General features: G+C 36.3%; 1 protein-coding gene across 5 annotated transcripts in view; it reads right to left on the reverse strand.

Moving 5' to 3' along the window:
- The window catches only part of NLGN4X (neuroligin 4 X-linked), a 218,192-nt gene that overhangs the window by 140,289 nt on the left and 60,321 nt on the right, over window positions 1-17,582 (reverse strand). The gene's annotated exons all lie outside the window — the stretch shown is intronic.

The raw sequence follows: 17,582 nt of genomic DNA on the forward strand, positions 1-17,582 counted from the left end.
CTAGATGAATGCCTTACACGTTGATAGTGAATGAAAGAGAACCCACTTCTCTTCTCACCTGAATCCACTCCAGAAAGAAAAGGTAAAAGTCTGAGAGTATTTGCTTTTAAGCCTCATATTAGCGTAGAGGATTACAACATAGTTCATATTATAAATGTGAGCAATACAACAAAGGGACTTTGCCCCTTGGCGACAAAGCTGTAAATAAAATACAAATAAAAAATTATTTCTGCCATCTTAAACAACCAGCATTTAACCCTTAAAAACCAAGTTTGCTTAGACAAACCCACACTGTTGGCAAAATACCTCTAGAATCTGCATATGCACCAGTAATGACAAAATGAAATCACCTTTTCTAGGATTCCTTAGACTTAGGATTTATTTTACATACTTTGAAACAACATGGTCTTAGCATGGAATAAAACTTCACTCTGTATAACATTGCTTTTTCTTCTACTCTGACACTATTAATTTCGATGAATTTTACACATGCTGCTTTGACCCTGTTGTGGGTTTGCACGGCAAGGTTTTGGTAGCAATGGGACTATAGGGGTGGATTCTGTGAGAAGTTGCGAGAAGCTCCCCCTATGTCCAACAGAGCCAATGCCAGCTGGCTCCATGATGGACCCGTCGCTGGCCAATGCCAAGCCAATCAGCGACGGTGGTAGTGACTCTATGATGATAACATATTTAAAAAGAAACTAAAATCAGCTGCATAAAAGCATTTTTGCAGCTGGAGAGAGGAGTGAGAACACCAAGGTCAGTGAAGAAGGAGAGGGAGGAGGTGCTCCAGGCGCTGGATCAGAGATTCCCCTGCAGTTTGTGGTGAAGACCATGATGAGGCAGGCTGTCCCCTTGCAGTCCATGGAGGTCGACAGTGGAGCAGATATCCTCCTGCAGCCCATGGAAGTCCCCACATCAGAGTGGGTGGATGCCCAAAGGGGGCTGTGACCCTGCAGCGAGCTTGCGCTGGAGCAGGCTCCTGGCAGGATCTGTGGATCCATGGAGAGAGAAGCCCACACTGGAGCAGGTTTGCTGGTAGGACTTGTGACCCCATGGAGGATCCACGCTGGAGCAGCCTGTTCCTGAAGCCCTGCACCCCATGGGCAGAACTCATGTTGCAGAAGTTCATGGAGAACTGTCTCCCATGGGAGGGACTCCAGACTGGAACAGGGGAAGAGCGTGAGGAGTCCTCCTCATGAGAAGGAAGGAGTAGCAGAGCCAACGTGTGATGAACTGACCGTACCCCCCACTCCCTGTCCCCCTGTGCTGCTTGGGGCAAAGAGGAAGAGAAAAATCAGGAGTAAAGCTAAGCCTGGGAAGAAGGGAGGGGTGGGGGATAGTGTTTTTAAGATTTGGTTTTATTTCTCATTATCCTGCTCTGATTTGATTAGTGATAAAATAAACTAATTTCCTCAAGTTCAGTCTGATTTGTCCATGACGATAATTGGTGAGTGATGTCTCCCTGTCCTTGTCTTGACCCACGAGCCTTTCATCATTTTTTTTCTCCCCTGTCCAGTTGAGGAGGAGCAGACACAAAGTGGCTTTTGTGGGCACCTGGCATCCAGCCAGGCTACACCACAACAAAATACATTGCATGTATTGCCAAGAAATGAAGCTGAGTGGACACAGCAACAACAATAATGAATGGTTGCAGGTAAATTTCTTCTCCAACACTCCCCTTTGAGCCTGCCAAATGCCACCTGCGCAGTCCCACAGATGCTTCCCACAGCCCAACTAAACACCAGTAGGAATAAATTGTCTAGTCAGACTGGTAGCGGCAAGGTGATGCTAGCCATCTAACAAGCATTTCCTGAATCATTGAAAACAAATATACAAATATACTAAAAAATGTGCTTTTAAAGTTTAAAACAAAACAAAATCTAACTCCACATATTCATAAAGTGTCTACTATTGTATTTTATATGATGAAAGCCTGTGAGCTCAATGATTTGCTAATGCACACCATAGACAGATACATTCCTGATATAAACAATAACCTTTCATTTTTGTTAGGATTGTGTTACAAGACTGAATTTCCCTTACTGACCAAAAAATATCAAATAAAATAAAATCAACAAAATTGGGATGCTTAAAGTATTTGAAAATCTCAGCCCTCGGTTCTTGTTATGCCTTTTCTGTTACAGTAAATAATCTGCTTAGTACTTGCTGTTTTCTCCATGTGAAGGTACTTTAACACAGTAATTAAGTCACTCGCAGTATTTTTTTTGGTAAGCTAGACAGATTGAGTCCTTTAAATCTTTTGCTGTGAAGCATTGTCTCTGGCTCTTAAGCAGACCCTTTCTACATCCTTCTGACTTACATGATTTTTAAAAATGTGAGCTCTGTCAGTGTCTTAAAAATGCTGAGATTGAAACAACTGAAACAACAAATCAACTGAAACAATTGCTATTTTATTTCATAATAATAAAATACTAAAGTAATGATGACTAGAAAAAAAGAATGTTTAATGTTTATGTTAATGTTAATATTTAAAAAAATGCAATAGTTTCCAAGTATATCAAATCAGAACATAAAGCTGACAAGTCACATGGATATTAATGTACTAATTATTGGAATATACTAATTATTGGCAATACATATGCTTAAGACAAGGACTTCCTACCTTGAGTTTGTTCTGCTTATTGTGAAGCTAAATTTAGACCTAAGATTGTCAATAAAAAAATATCAGTACCAGCTTTCTATGCTCTGTGGTTGTTTAAGCAGAAAATAATTGAGGGAGAGGAGTAAAAAGAGACATTTTATTTATATCCAAATACAGCAAATTGAAGAGTTCTTTAAAATATGACAGAATGAATTAAACTACAGAAAAGCCTTCCTAAAAGCCAGCTAAATTGCCATACAACTTGGATGCTGCTCTGTAGGCTCTGAGGCTGTCAGTCTGATAATTTAAAAGGTTTAAACCTATTTATTGCCAATGAGTGTGCTGTGCTGGTGGCTCTAAAAACAGAAATATTCTATCTACAGGATAGGTAGAGCAAAAGAAAATAAGTATGACTGTAGGGAGTCAGATCAAGGAGTAGAGTTTCTTTTTTATAGTGAAAATACTTGCAACAGTAAAAAGACACTTGCATTTTATTTCCAAATACTTATTTCCAGATACTTACATGACTGTGCTTGAAGGAGGTAAAACAAATAAATAAACAACTACTAATCTAATTGATGTTAACTAAGAAAGTTAACTCTTTTTTAAGGGCATGTTCGTGTTTCTTCCACAGTCCAGTGATACCGAAATCTCCAGCAAATGCAGTGCTGTAATTGTTTAATAGGGAAGCAGACAATTAAAAGAGATGATAAAAAAATCTCCATAAGTTTTTTCTGGTGTTTTTTTTTTTTTTTTTTTTTTTTTTAACCGGAACATCCATCTGCATTGTTAGAAACAGTAAAAGAAAGGATGAATAGGTGGCTACTGATGTGCGACAGATAGGCCAGCAGCCATTGTGCGCAACGAAGTACAGCACTGGTATTTTCAAATGCTCCAAGCAGAAATACTGGAGGAGAAACTAATGAAGTGAGGAAAAAGAAGTCCACAAGATAGCAAAGATGTCACAAAAAGCTTTTTTAAACTCCAGGAACTACTGATGTTTCTATAATAGAGTTCATATGAAGTATAAATGAAGGAAAACAATCAAAGAAAAGAAATTGCTAGGAGTATATCCTGTGTAGTATCATAATTGGAGAGGAATGAGTGAAAAATCAAGAGACGGAATATGCAAGATGCTTCAGACTGCAGGACATGAGAAGTTTCTAATTACCCAGGCAATAAATGCTCATTAATAACTGTAGAATTAATACATTCAAATGCAAATGGAAATAGATTCATTTAAACTACTTGGATTTCATGAATCAAAGTAATTATGATTTTCTCTGAGATGGAAATCTCTCATCAGCCCTTAATAGGGATCAGGTTGCACCTTCATTTAAAATATTTCATCTCAGATTACTAAAGAATGAGTTAAATACAAAGAGATTTGGCAAAAGTGACAGATTTTATTTGTATGTGTATATATATGTGTATATAGGTATTCAAACACATATACATATATACACACTTGGGATATATTGGACACTAAGAGTTTCTTTATGTGAAAGCACATTTTAACCGCTGTTGAAACAAATACATTTAACCTAATACAAAAAAAATGCCTGGAACTCATTTCCACTTATTGCAGTATAATTAAACTTCCAAAGTATGATGCAAATTCTTTACAAATCAATGTGGTCCTATCATACAGCTTGCTCTGAAACTAGTCTTTGTGCCGACAAATCCCTGAGAAGACATCTCAACATAATCATAGTACAGATTAGGACTTTTCTAGAAAACACAGACACACTTATGACTAAGCAAAGGACTGCTTTTGGCCTATACTAAAAGATGAAAAAAGAACTACCAAATATACCTATTCAGACCTGTGAATAGAAGTCCAAAAAGGAGAAAAAAAGCTAAAAGTTGATGTAGAACAGTACCTTGCTTGCAGAGAAATCAGAAGATAGATACACTAAAGGGAGAATAGCTAAGACATAGTGATGATGTTGTGCTATTTAGGGGAAAAAAAAAGTAGGAAAGGTCGTAAAGAAATGTCTGTATCCCATCACAATATTTTTTAACCATTTATCCTCTGGTATATATACCATTATTTCTGGAAAAATGTAGCTTTTCTTTACCGGCTTAGACCTACTTTGCCACAGCCCAGTCTCACCAGAGAGGATGAATGATGCTCTCTGTATACTCTTTGGTCTGGTAGGAATTCAGGCCAGGCTTCCCACTGACTGTAAAAATTACGAACTTTTTTGGTGGTCATTGCTGCTTCCTTCTTTAGCAGCTTTGGCTAGCAAGTCAGTCCTGCTCAGTGAGGTCCAAACTAAAGAAATGTATTATCATGGCCATTTGCTAACTGTTAGCAGTTCCCGACATCACTAGAGCTTTGGATTGCTCCCCAAAGGTACTCAGCTTTCTCCTTTGTTAAGTCCAAGTATTTAACTTGGGCATACTGTGTGATTTGGCTGCTATAAAACATTCCTTTAATGGGTGTTCTGACAGCAGACTGGGCAAGATTCGACCTACTGTCTGCTGAACGTAAGAAAACAAATACAATGCTTATATTAAATCTAAGAGAGCACACAACTTCCCCCTAAAAACATAAGGGCTGTGCTCAAAACAAGTTTTCCTTTCCGGGGAGAACTGAGAGGTCTACCAGCTTCCTGACCTAACTTCCTCCAAGCACTGACATCTGTCTTCAAAGACTATAGGAACACTTTATCTTTTCTTACTCGTTCCTGTTCCCAGCGAATTTACGTACAAAGTGTAACTTTTTGGCAAAAATGTAGTTTGTCCTTAGCAATCTCACCTGACAGCTTATCTATGCTACTCTATTGTGCAGTAGTGAGTACTGAAGTGTAATGTAAATTGTCACAGTATACAGGTAATTTTGCAGGAAATATTAATCAAATGTGAAATGTGCTGAGCCACTCTCCATCATCTTTGAGAGGTCCTGGAGGACAGCAGAGGTGCCCACGGACTGGAGAAAGGCAAATGTCACTCCAATCTTCAAAAAGGGCAAGAAGGCGGACCCAGGGAACTACAAACCGGTCAACCTCACCTCTATCCCGGGAAAGGTGATGGAGCAGCTTATCCTGGAGGTCATCATCAAGCAAGTGGAGGAAAGGAAGGTTATCAGGAGTAGTCAGCATGGATTCATCAAGGGGAAATCATGCCTGACCAATCTGATAGCTTTCTACAATGGCATGACTGGCTGGGTAGATGAGGCGAGAGCAGTGGATGTTGTCTACCTAGATTTCAGCAAGGCTTTCGACACTGTCTACCATAATATCCTCCTAGGGAAGCTCAGGATGTATGGGCTGGATGAGTGGTCAGTGGATTGAGAACTGGCTGAATGGCAAAACTCAGAGGGTTGTCGTCAGAGGTGCTGAGTCTAGTTGGAGGCTGGTAACTAGTGGTGTCCCTCAGGGGTCAGTACTGTGTCCAGTCTTGTTTAACTTTTTCATCAACGACCTGGATTGAAAAGGACACAAGTTCCACGCATAAAAAAATGCATCTGGCAGTCCCAAAGTGCTGGACCAGTACAAGTACATATCCCACTAGGTCCAGTCTCAGGAGGGTGTTTATAGGTCATGTGAAGTATTGATTTCAGAATGATCTACAAGGGTTATGCCAACTAGATCATAGCCAGCTGGCAGATCCGCTAGAGCAAACACTTTATATTGTACTCAGGAGTAATTTCTTTATTAGCTGAGACATAATGAAGAAAATTAAAGGACTCACAGAAACATTCCAAGCCATTATGCTGCATCTGCAAACAGCATACTTTCTTCCAAAATCCATTTCTGACTCTATGCTTTTGGTAAGCTTTATGAGAGAAACCTATTAACTGTGCATCACACATTAGTAACAGCTTTTTTCATTCATTAGTAATTTATCTGATCCATTCTGAGTTTAAATACATTGTACTGGCAGCTTATATGCCTTATCCAACCACAAAATTTTTCCCATCTTTCAGTATTTGAATGCCTTAGGATCCTCTTCTGACATACATCTTATTTTCTGTATGTTTTCATCTCTTGTCTGTCATCTCGTTTCTGACTCTACTTTCTGAAGATTGAGAGCAAAAAATTAAATGTAAACTTTGATAGCAAGGCTTCACTACTCTATCAGTAAATGAGCCAGATCATCTTTTAGATGCCCTAGTTTTAAGGCTCTTTACTGAATTCTTTAAAATCACCATGGTGCAATGACTCCCAAATCTACTGCTCTTTGGACTTTCCAGAGTTTTGCTTAGAGGTTACAATACAATGCAATGATACGCAAAGTGCTGACAGTAAATGGGTCACAGAGGGGAGTAAGAGCCTAGAAAAAACTATGCACACAAATAAAAGTAAGAGTGCAATCTTTTACGTTGCAAGTATATAGGAAGTAACTTGAGCCTTTTATCACCCAGAGGCATTTCTGTCTTGCAGTTGTTTCTAACCCTCATCAAAGAAAATCAATATGATCCTCATTTTCCAAATAGGCAACCAAGGCACACATGCAGCAGATAGTCTATCTCACATCTCTCTCTGTTAGAAATGCTCTTAGACCACCTCAGTCCCAATGTACCTAAGCAATACAATTCTGCAGGTAGATTATTAAAAAAAAAAAAAAAAAAAAAAGAACAAAACCCCAGGCAGTTTTGCTTCACATATCTGAATAAAAAAGAATGATAAATCTGGACAAGAAATGGAGAAATTAGAAAGAAATTAGGAGGTGTTTGTGGTTCCAACTAATGCTTTCGAAAGAAATAGAAAAGTCACTAAACAGAAAAAAAAAAAGGTTACTTGTGATGAGATAATACATTCACTAAGTACCTCATGAAGAAGAACATGATTTAAACTAGTTTCACTTACAATGCAGAAATAACTGTTCTGTCATCTGGTTTTAGGAACTAATGGTGTCTATCTTACCATTTCTGTTGAGACAAAGTGGGAAACAGATCACAAGAGAAAAAAAACTAATATAGACAAGCAAACACAAAAGCTATTTATTTGGATTTTGAAAGAAGTCAGTTAATAATCCCAGCCCTAAACCATCGTGATTTACTGTGTTAGATATGCAAAATAAGCATAGTAAAATATCATGCATTTAGAAGTTCCATACAATATTAAGAAATAACAGAAATAAAACATCCAGAAGCAACACTCACAAATGGCATAAACTATCAATTTCATAATATTTTTAAAACCTGACACATGCTGTTACCTTCTAAACTCGTCATTACTCACTAACTTCTTCAATTATTTAAGAACAGCAGAAAATTCTCTGAAGTATTACAGGCCATATTTTCAAAGGTGCTAAAAGTTGAAAATGACTGGTTGAAGTAAAGCAAGACAGGTGTTACACGATGGAGATCTTTCATTGGCTTTCCAGATGCTCAGGCATTTTGAGAGGCCACTGTATGCATTTAGAGGACTGACATTTTCAGTATCCAAACATTATCCCCCATTTGAGCCTTGCAATATCCCAAACACTCACTGGGCATGTTTATAGGATGAGGTGTGGGAAGAGCATTTCATAATGACAACCGAAATGCAAGCAAGAGATAAAAATGAAGAATGAAAACAACAACCAACAACAACTAAATGAAAGAAAATCCTAATGTACCACCGCAGGATACGTTGGGATCCTCATGTACTACCCTACAGCCAAAACGCAGCTTGCCAGGCATAGCTGAGTGGCCCAGTGAAGGAGTCCAGTACAGAAGGACTAAGACATGAAAGAGTATCAGGCTTTTTCTCTTCACCTGATCTTTCTGAACCCACTGTATAGCTAATTTTCTGGTCCACCTATTTGTCAGCTGTCTCTGTTCCAAACATTATTTGAGCTGTAGCTGATGTTTCCTCACCCTTTGCTGCTTCTTGTGTGTAACTTTGGTATGACAACAACAAAAAAAAAAAGATAACGAAGGCTATCTGGAAAGCATCTTTTGTGGAAATGGAAACTGAGGCTACATTTATTTTTATGGTATTCACTTGTACAGTGAGCAAAGGTATTCACTTATAACATGAGCAGAGATGGCAGAAAAAGCCAGTAACAAGAAGTGGTTGCAAGGCACAGTAAAACTGAATAAAGAGAAAGGAAATACGGCTTTAACATCCCTCAGTGGTTTACTGTGGGAACAGCTACAGTTAAGAATAAAAAATTATCTATTCAATCCATCTAGTATGGTTTAGTTCTGGGAATAAGACTGAAGGCATTATAGATAATCCCTTGATAATGAAAATAAAGAATAAACCATCCAGCATGATTTTTAGAAACGTTTCCCATTTTTTAAGTTCACATTACTGCATTTGTTTGTATTCACTGTCATACTAAGCTGCTGCCTTCTGTGCAATGTTTGTGTCATTTTCTTTGACTTAAATACACTTTGAAGCAACTGTTAGTGACAAAGCATAGCAATTATTCCATATGGATGGTCTTACACATCATCACAGTAAACATCTGATTTGATCCAACTCCCAAGTAGTTACACTCTAGCCATCAACTGCCACTCAGCCTATTGCACCTATTTCCTAAAGACAGCACAAGGTCTATTGTTTAGGTAGAGGGTGATGATAGGATTAGGATAGATTAGGTTGATGAAACCATCTCGAACCAGCAAGACCATAAAAGTACTCGTCCTTTTGAATCAGATACGCTATTGCCTGGAAGCAAGGTATTCTGGAGGGGAAGCCCTCAAGAATTTGTGTAATTTGGCACTTCGGATGAATTTATATAGTTATACTGTTAATTCCAACATGATGACAGCAAAAATTTTAAACAATCTGTACTGTCAGTGACGTTGAAATTTCAGCATGCTTAACATTTTTGTCTCAGTGAAATAAGAGGATGCAAAAGGCATCTGGCATTTTGTATGATTCAGCTGTTTAACTATAATACAGAAAATGGAGAGTCAATGGCATTACTTGAAAAAAAGACCTGCCTCTGTCTAAGTTAAGGCTATAAATTAGGAGGACAAAATTATTGTTTTTTATGTAGCAGTGTTTCTATTAACTCACCATGACTGAACAGATTAAATTCTCTACTTTGGAATCAATTCTACCATCAAATGCCTTGTAAGAATTTCAAAGCAAGCATTACTGTTTGCTATTCAATTACAAATTGGTGCATTCTCAGTATGCTTCTCATCTAAAACTTGATTATTTTATAATAATAAATTAGTTTGGTGTAAATTTGTCAGTGTGAGTGCATGCTTTTCTTGGGTAGGTTTTGTTCCATATAGAGATTCCTCAATTCACAGAAACAGAACCAACACTGGCAACTTTATTAATTTTCAGCTTGGGAGAGGTGGATAGGATCCCTTCCTGTCTGTTTCAAGGGTATGAACCAGCACCTGTTTGCACGCTTTACTACTGCATTCACCAGAATCTTCTGCAGCGCTCTCAGTGATGTTGAGAAATAGAAAAAATTAGTTTGCTGGTAACTTGTGCTCCCTCTGCTGGCTGAATAAAGCATGACGAGCAAGAGAAAGCATAAATCATTGGGGGCAGAATACAAAATGCTACAAGCGCAAAATAATTATTTGAAATATCCAAACCACACTAAAAATACCACAGAAAAGATAATTTAATTCTAATTTATTTGTAAGAGGATGAAATGTACATATTTGGATTGGGTTTTCATTTGCCCTATCACGTATTTACTAAATCAGACAATGTACTCATGATTTCCAGCTATGATGGCTTGTAAACATTACCAGTGATTAATTGGATAGTCATTTGACTCTGCACAAAGTAATTTCTCTCCATTAGATTAAATATGTCACACCCTGTCAATTAGAAATCTACTTAACACCAATCCAGCAATAATAAGCATTTTGGAACGAGACACCAGAAATTCTATTTGTGACTAAAATTCCCTATATATAATGAAAGAATTTGGCTTAGCATTGCTAATAAATTTATTCTTCACTATAAGTTTGCCTATAGCAAAAACTGTAAAAGACAAATTTTCCTTTTATTATAACATTTCTGTAATGGATTTTTAACACATCAGCACCAGACAGCTGTAAGCATTAGCTCATTTTCATGGTTTTATAATAATTATTTCTTACTGTTTGTCTCTTTGGGTACCAGATTCAAAAAGCCATAAACCCTAATAAGTTCATCCACATTCCCCAGATGATGATAATATCACAAACACAAATGAAATATGCTATCTTTAGTATTCTTTTTTTTTTTCTCTATTTGGATAACAACTAATACATTCAACTAATATTATCACAAAATGTGAGCATATGTAATTGATTATATGCCATTCTGAGAATTTTATCTGGAACCATAAGCAAGAAGAATTGACGTAAAGATCTGAATACTGGAGGTATTCTTTCTCTTTAAAAAGGATGACAAATCAAAGTACTGTGCAAAAAGCTATTACGTTCAGGATAAATTTTTGTCTTCATTTCAGTTGTGAACAAGTTTGTCTAGAGTTCTGAGGAGCAAATGATGAGCATTTGCTTTATTTCAAATTTGTGTTAATTCATTTGTAAATACCTAAACATTTATAGAACAGAATTGCAAATTTGCCTGGTTCACACACTACCTATGACTGTCACACTGATGTTGGGACAATTCCTGTAAGCATTTCCACAGATGAGAACAGATTTATGAGCCTTGTGAGTAGTTGAGCTCCTCAGCAAGTGTCAGTTTTGTCTGAAGCTGCAATTAATGTGCTAAGAAAGGGAAACTGAACCAAATTTGAACAAAAAGATACCAATAACTTTCAAAGCTTTCTGACCTGTGCAAAAAATATCTGAAGGAAGATAAATGAGATCACAAAGCCTTAATAAGAAATCAAAGCTAATACAAACGGTATAGCCACAACACTGCTAAGATCCAAGCATATTCCACACCATTCACTACCCAGAAGTCTGCTGAGGACCCACTGTACTGCCTTACGACAGCACGCCCCAGTGTCATGCTAGTTTGTGTTTTGCCTGAAAGCAAGATGACATGCAGTGAAAAGCAGCAGCATACACAGACACATTTTGCAGGAATGCAGACGAAAACTACTTTAAAAGAAAAAAACAAACCCACACCAAAAAAACCAAAGTACACCCTGAAGAGACAAGTGGGAGTCAATGGGCAGAATGAAGTAAACTTGCCTGTCTGATCTGTCTCATGACCCACATGACTAAAGACTGTTTCTTTTGCATCACTGAGCCAAATGGCATAGCCTCTACGTCTCCAAAGGCACTGTTCTTTGACTAAAAAGAACGATAACATTGATTTGTCTTTGCGGAAGAAACATTAATTCATCGTGTTTTAAAGAACGCCCCCCCCCCCCCCCCCTTTAGCAGGTTCTTCAACATAAGGCAATGATGAGACTCTAGGAAACTGCCAAAAATCCTGTTCAGATTAGATAATGTGATATTGAATACTGAGTCTTCCTGCTAGGCTTCACTGCGTATCAACCCCTGAAAAGGCCATTTGGGTGCAATCCTTTAAAGTGCCTGTGGAATGGGCAACTCCTGGAGGAAAAGACAGCATTTTGAAATCAGCAACTAAATCTGAATTTAGCTCTAAGGATTTAAGAACTTTATTTCGTCTAGATTAGAGTCCTGTTTTTTGGTGTCAGAAGGTATTTGTGACTGTTAAAAGCAAGAATGTAAAATAAGGGCCTGGATTACCCACAGCTTTATCCTGGTAGGCAGTGGGTAGTCAGACATATGCCGCCTTCTTTCTCACAGATGCTGCAGTATTTCTGGATTAGGAGAAGAGGATATATAGAACCCTAACAGTGAAAGAATTGGCTTGAGGCACTCTGACACAATGGGGAGTTTGTTTTTCACAATGGAGAGTGATTTTCTCTCTGTCACTAAAAAGTTTATGTTCAACTCGGATTATATGCAGTAATTCCAATGTTATCATTTTGTATTGTAATTGTTATCTCGTATTAACCCCTCTCACTTTGGAAAGCAATATAAGCATTTTACAAAAGCATATGTCTTGTTCTGTATAATTTTTGTACAGTATAAGATGAAATGCATTTAAATAACAAAAGAATTTAAATAATGGATTTGTGTTTTTCCAAAGCAGACAAAGAATTGACTGAAAGGGTGGATGTTAAAAATAAATCAGTCATTGACAAAAACTGTGACAATCTTGAAACTGAGAATAAACTCGTTATATTCTGTTTTGTCTCAGAAAAAGGTTACTTGTAATATGAAACTGTTTCAACATTATAATCTACTGAAAAATCCACTCCTAAATATATTTTAAAACATTTAAAATATTTTTACTAATATAACTAAATTTAATGTTTTCTTTCAAAAATACTTCAGTAAATAGAAGTAAAATTCTACATTCCTATACCAACTACAAAAATTATAATTGACTTTAAAAAACAAATAATAAAGATTTTGAGGAAGAATTAAAACTCTAAAGATGTAAACGAGAGATACCGAATTCTTAATTTCCTAAAATTTCCTATAAATGAATGCATATGTAATATGTAAAGATACATAATTTCCTATGTACATAAATCCTGAATTTGATTTCTTAAGTAGCTACTTACATTTACAAAAGTAGAGAAGAAATAATAGAACAGTTGCAATTTTGAGATTACCTGGAAAACATCAGGTATGCATCTACTGAAGCTTCAAACTACGTACAGTTTAGGAGAATCTACTCTATAGAATTCAAGTCTCTTTGGAAAATAAAAGTTACTATTTTCACCTACTAATAATTCAACACAAATAGTGTTGTACAGTATTGTACCTATCTTGTAAACTATGTTAACTATTTTTATGTATGGACCCTTATTTCTCCTATTAAAAAAGAAGTCACTGAATAGCTTAGGGTTTTTTTTTTTCCATGTCATCAAACAATTTTAAACACGGGACTCATCTTTCTACTATTTTCTCTTCCTCTCCCTCCCCCAAAAAAGGGGGAAAAATGAATTTTTTATCAATATAGTTTTGATAAAAAAACCTTCTAAGTTGAACAGACACTGCAGTTCAGCAGCAACCATGAGAAGAAGGCTGCAAACACTCACTAAACAGACATTTGACTAAGGTCAAAAAGTGGTACAGTATGCAAGCTATAGAAATGACCTAGGGCACATCTTCATCAGCATTGTTCAAATTTTTAATTTCTTTATTTCTTAGTCAAATAGACACAGAGTCTGAAGATGCAGGTATCTTTCCTTCACATCACTACTCAGAGAAGGAACACTGTTGCTCTTGCCCAAGACTTTTTTCTTCCTGGTAGCCCACAGTTAAATATATCACTAATCCTGGACAATATTCTTGGATTCCCTAATCTAATGAAAAAATCATGACCTATCCATTCAGCCTTAATAAGTTGTCACTTCGGCTGTATTTATTGTGATGTAAATGAGACAAGAGCTCACAGATCATTTTCAGCGAGCAAACCTCCAAAGATGCTAAATGCTTCATTAGTTAATCCCTAACAGATATATCTGGTTGAGTAGCTACCCACTTGTGTAAAATGTACCCTCTATTCACATACTAAAATAAGTATATACGCCTATTACTGATCATGCAAAGACAACAAAAAGTCACCTTTTTATTTCATTTTCTGTTTCGATCTGAAAAGAAACAAGTTTTAAACAAACAAACAAAAGATTTGTTCATGTGGCTTTTTCCTTCTTTGGTCTTGCCCTGCTGTTAATACAATTTGGAAGTTTATAATGAAAGAAATCCAAATTAAGGGTCTTTTCACTTTGGTGTCCCCCCCCCCCCCCCCCCCCCCCAGTTCTGATAGGAGTTAGCAATCTCCTTCAGCATCCACAGATTCAAATGATAAAGGCCGGGGATTAAGCACAGCCGATTAACAGTCTGTGTCCTCTTCAATCTAGCATTTCCACTGTAGATAAACCCATATTCAGACTGAAGTTATAATAAACAGACTGTCCTCAATATCATTTCCCTAGATGACCTCCTCAAAACTGACATTCAAGTATTCTTGTGGAAAATTGCATTTTATAGTAATGGGAAAAGCAGACAAGACAACATATACCCACACAAACGATTCTAAAGATCAAGCCAAATGTTTAGAAAAGAATTAGGATAAAATAATAATTCTTTCTACAAATATTTTATTTTTTTCAATTCTGAGTAATTTCTTATGATTATAGATTTGACATAAAACAAAAGCAGTTTGCTAAATTTTATCTTTATTGTTTGTACTGTGTATCTTTAAAATGACTGCATTACTATTTATACTTATTATGACCAAAACAAAAAAAATCAATGTATTGTAAAAGTTGCAATTCTTTCCCTTCCAGAGGCAAAGGAAAAGCAACACTGAAATTCTCCAGCTACTCTAGATTCTCTGAAATATAAGTGTTACTCTAAGGAGGTGTCAGTACTAACCTTTTGCACAGTGTCCAACAGCAAAAGAATAAAAACCCACACGGACAGAATTGCAGAAATACTCCGTTAGGTATGTGTTTTGACTTCTATCATAAATAATATTTTCACTTAAAATGAAAGAAAAGCTCCTAAAAACAAAGAGAGATTTTTCTTTGTAGGAACATTTTAACATGGAAAGTTCAGACAGGATTCTGCTGCTACTTGATACTTGAAATCCAGAATTTTATGGGTCAAAAGAAAAGCTATGATCAATGAAGATATAAACTGTGAAACAGGGCATTTTAATGTATTTACCTAGATGCCCCAACTATTTTAATGAACTATAGAATTTTGTGTAATTCGATTTAAGTGTACTTCTTCAGACAGAAGCAGCAACATTTTGAACTATTTTATTATAAACAACTGATCTTATCTACCCAGTTAAACGGACTGTACTCTTCCCTTATTTCCATTATTTTATACTGGCAGAAATCCAGTGAAGTAATTCTAAAATCAGATGAATACATGTATGCATTTATCCTTCAATTCTTTATTCAAAGTACATGACAAAAATTTGGTTCCTTGACCAAACCACGCAGCTGATAAGAAAGGGGTCATGCTATACAGTGCAAAAAAATCCCCAACAAAAAAAAAAAAAAAAAAAACCCACGAAACCTAAGCTACGTTTTGATTAGTTATTCACCAGAAATGGTTTGATGTAAGCATTGCATGTGAACACAGTTAATGAATTAGAGTTGTTCATCAATTCTTTTCACTGAAGTTTTTTGAAAAAAAAAGATAGTATGCAATGATAAGTTTCATAGTCAGAACATTAATTAGGTTTGGATGATTCCTTCCACTTCTTCCAGACACAAAACAGTTTCAAAGCTCTTTTAAATAAAACTGTACTTGAGAAAGAATTTAAAATGTGAATCTAACTCAAAGTCATTCACTTTGACATCTTGCTTCAAAAAACTAATTTAATGGTATGTCTCCATAACAACGTAGCTTATTTTTGGCAACTAAGACTCACATAATGAAGCCTAATGTGTTTAATCAGATTTCACAGACTACAATTTAAGGCTATTTATGTTTAGTACGATTTGGAAACACACTAACTTAGGAGATGTGATTTGTAGGTCAGTTCCTCTGAATCATCTTTGTGAGTAGAAGGATGCATATTTGCCTCATCACAAAAAGACACACTGAGTTATATTTAACTAGTGATAAGATACACAGCATACAATTAAACATGTATTCCATTTATTCATTTTTAAGTTTCTTGTTCCCCATTGGAACCTGTTAAAAATGCTTGTCATATTGTGCAAGAACAATCTTGCCTTCAGCTCATCACTGACAACAAATCTTCGCTCTCACTATTCAACTACATACTTATTTATGCAGGGGCTTATTTTTTGACGAGGAAGGAAATGGATTCCCTTTACATGCTATATCATGTAGAAAAAAAAAATCTAAAACCAGTAAGAAGAGAAAGACATACACTTTTTTTGAATTAAGTGGACAAAAAGGTCTACAACAGGTAAAATTAAGTTTATCAGTCTTTTCTGTTTTTAATCTAACAGCGAATGCCATTAGCTATTAGATGCAAGATCAGGAATTTTATAGGTTGTTAGTCATTCATCACACAGTATTTTATTATTATCCATTTGATACCAAATATACTTTTTCTACACATTTGTATATATTTTTCCATGTCTAATTTCCTGTCTTCCTTAATTAATGGATGAAACTTCTTATTACTAGATTGAAAGAATATATGAATTTATTAACACCGGGCTTTAAAATAAGACTGACTTGGCAGAGTTGATATTCCTTCTGTGAAAACAAATAAAATCTTAACCTGAAATGCTTTCCTAGGGCAGACTTACCCTAGTGACTAATTAAAAGCTGCAGGATAAAATCCAGAACACAACCAACTTTGGGAAAGAATTATCTATGTTATTATCCAAGGAGTGAGATGCAGTGCAACGAGACTGGAAGAGGGAAAGTACTAAATGGAAAGATCTGCTCCTTCATCTACACCTGTGCACATGCACACACACGTACACACAGAGCGGCATACACACAGCTTTTCTTTCAGAGCACTTTTCGTTTAAGCAGCTTGGTAGTACTTATGCTTGCAGAGCTCCAAGTATTCCCAAATCTTACCCCTTTATTTTTAGCTTTCAAGTTTTTGCTTCAGCCGATGAGAAAAGGAAAAGAGAGTGCTGTGTTTATTGCTGGCAAACAGCCTGGAAATTCTGAGTAAAGAAGCCAATCAAGGCAGAAGGATTATAATAATCAAAGTACAAAATTTGCATATTTAGAGTATGGTTACTGAGAAACAACAATGCCTTGGTTATGCAAATCAAACCCTCAGCTAAAGTGAAGGGATTTGCATATCTGGGAGAAATCTGTCATGTTATGCATCAGTAACTACATTCTAAGTGGCTGAAAGAACTGCCTTTAGCAGAATATTAAATATAATTGCCAGTAGAATTTTTTATTTCTTCGTGATATAGAATAAACTTTACACATTTGGGGCCTGATGAAAACAGGTCTTCTTGTCTGTAGGAAGCAAAACCGTTCAGAATCACAAAAGATACATTCATCATGCCATAAGCTAGAATTTTTAATACTGAAATCATGAAAACATTCAAAGAGTTGTGTGTTATCGTGTTCATCTTTTTTGTC

This window comes from Opisthocomus hoazin, chromosome 1 (genome assembly GCF_030867145.1).
Source record: "Opisthocomus hoazin isolate bOpiHoa1 chromosome 1, bOpiHoa1.hap1, whole genome shotgun sequence".
In the NCBI taxonomy this organism is placed as follows: domain Eukaryota; kingdom Metazoa; phylum Chordata; class Aves; order Opisthocomiformes; family Opisthocomidae; genus Opisthocomus; species Opisthocomus hoazin.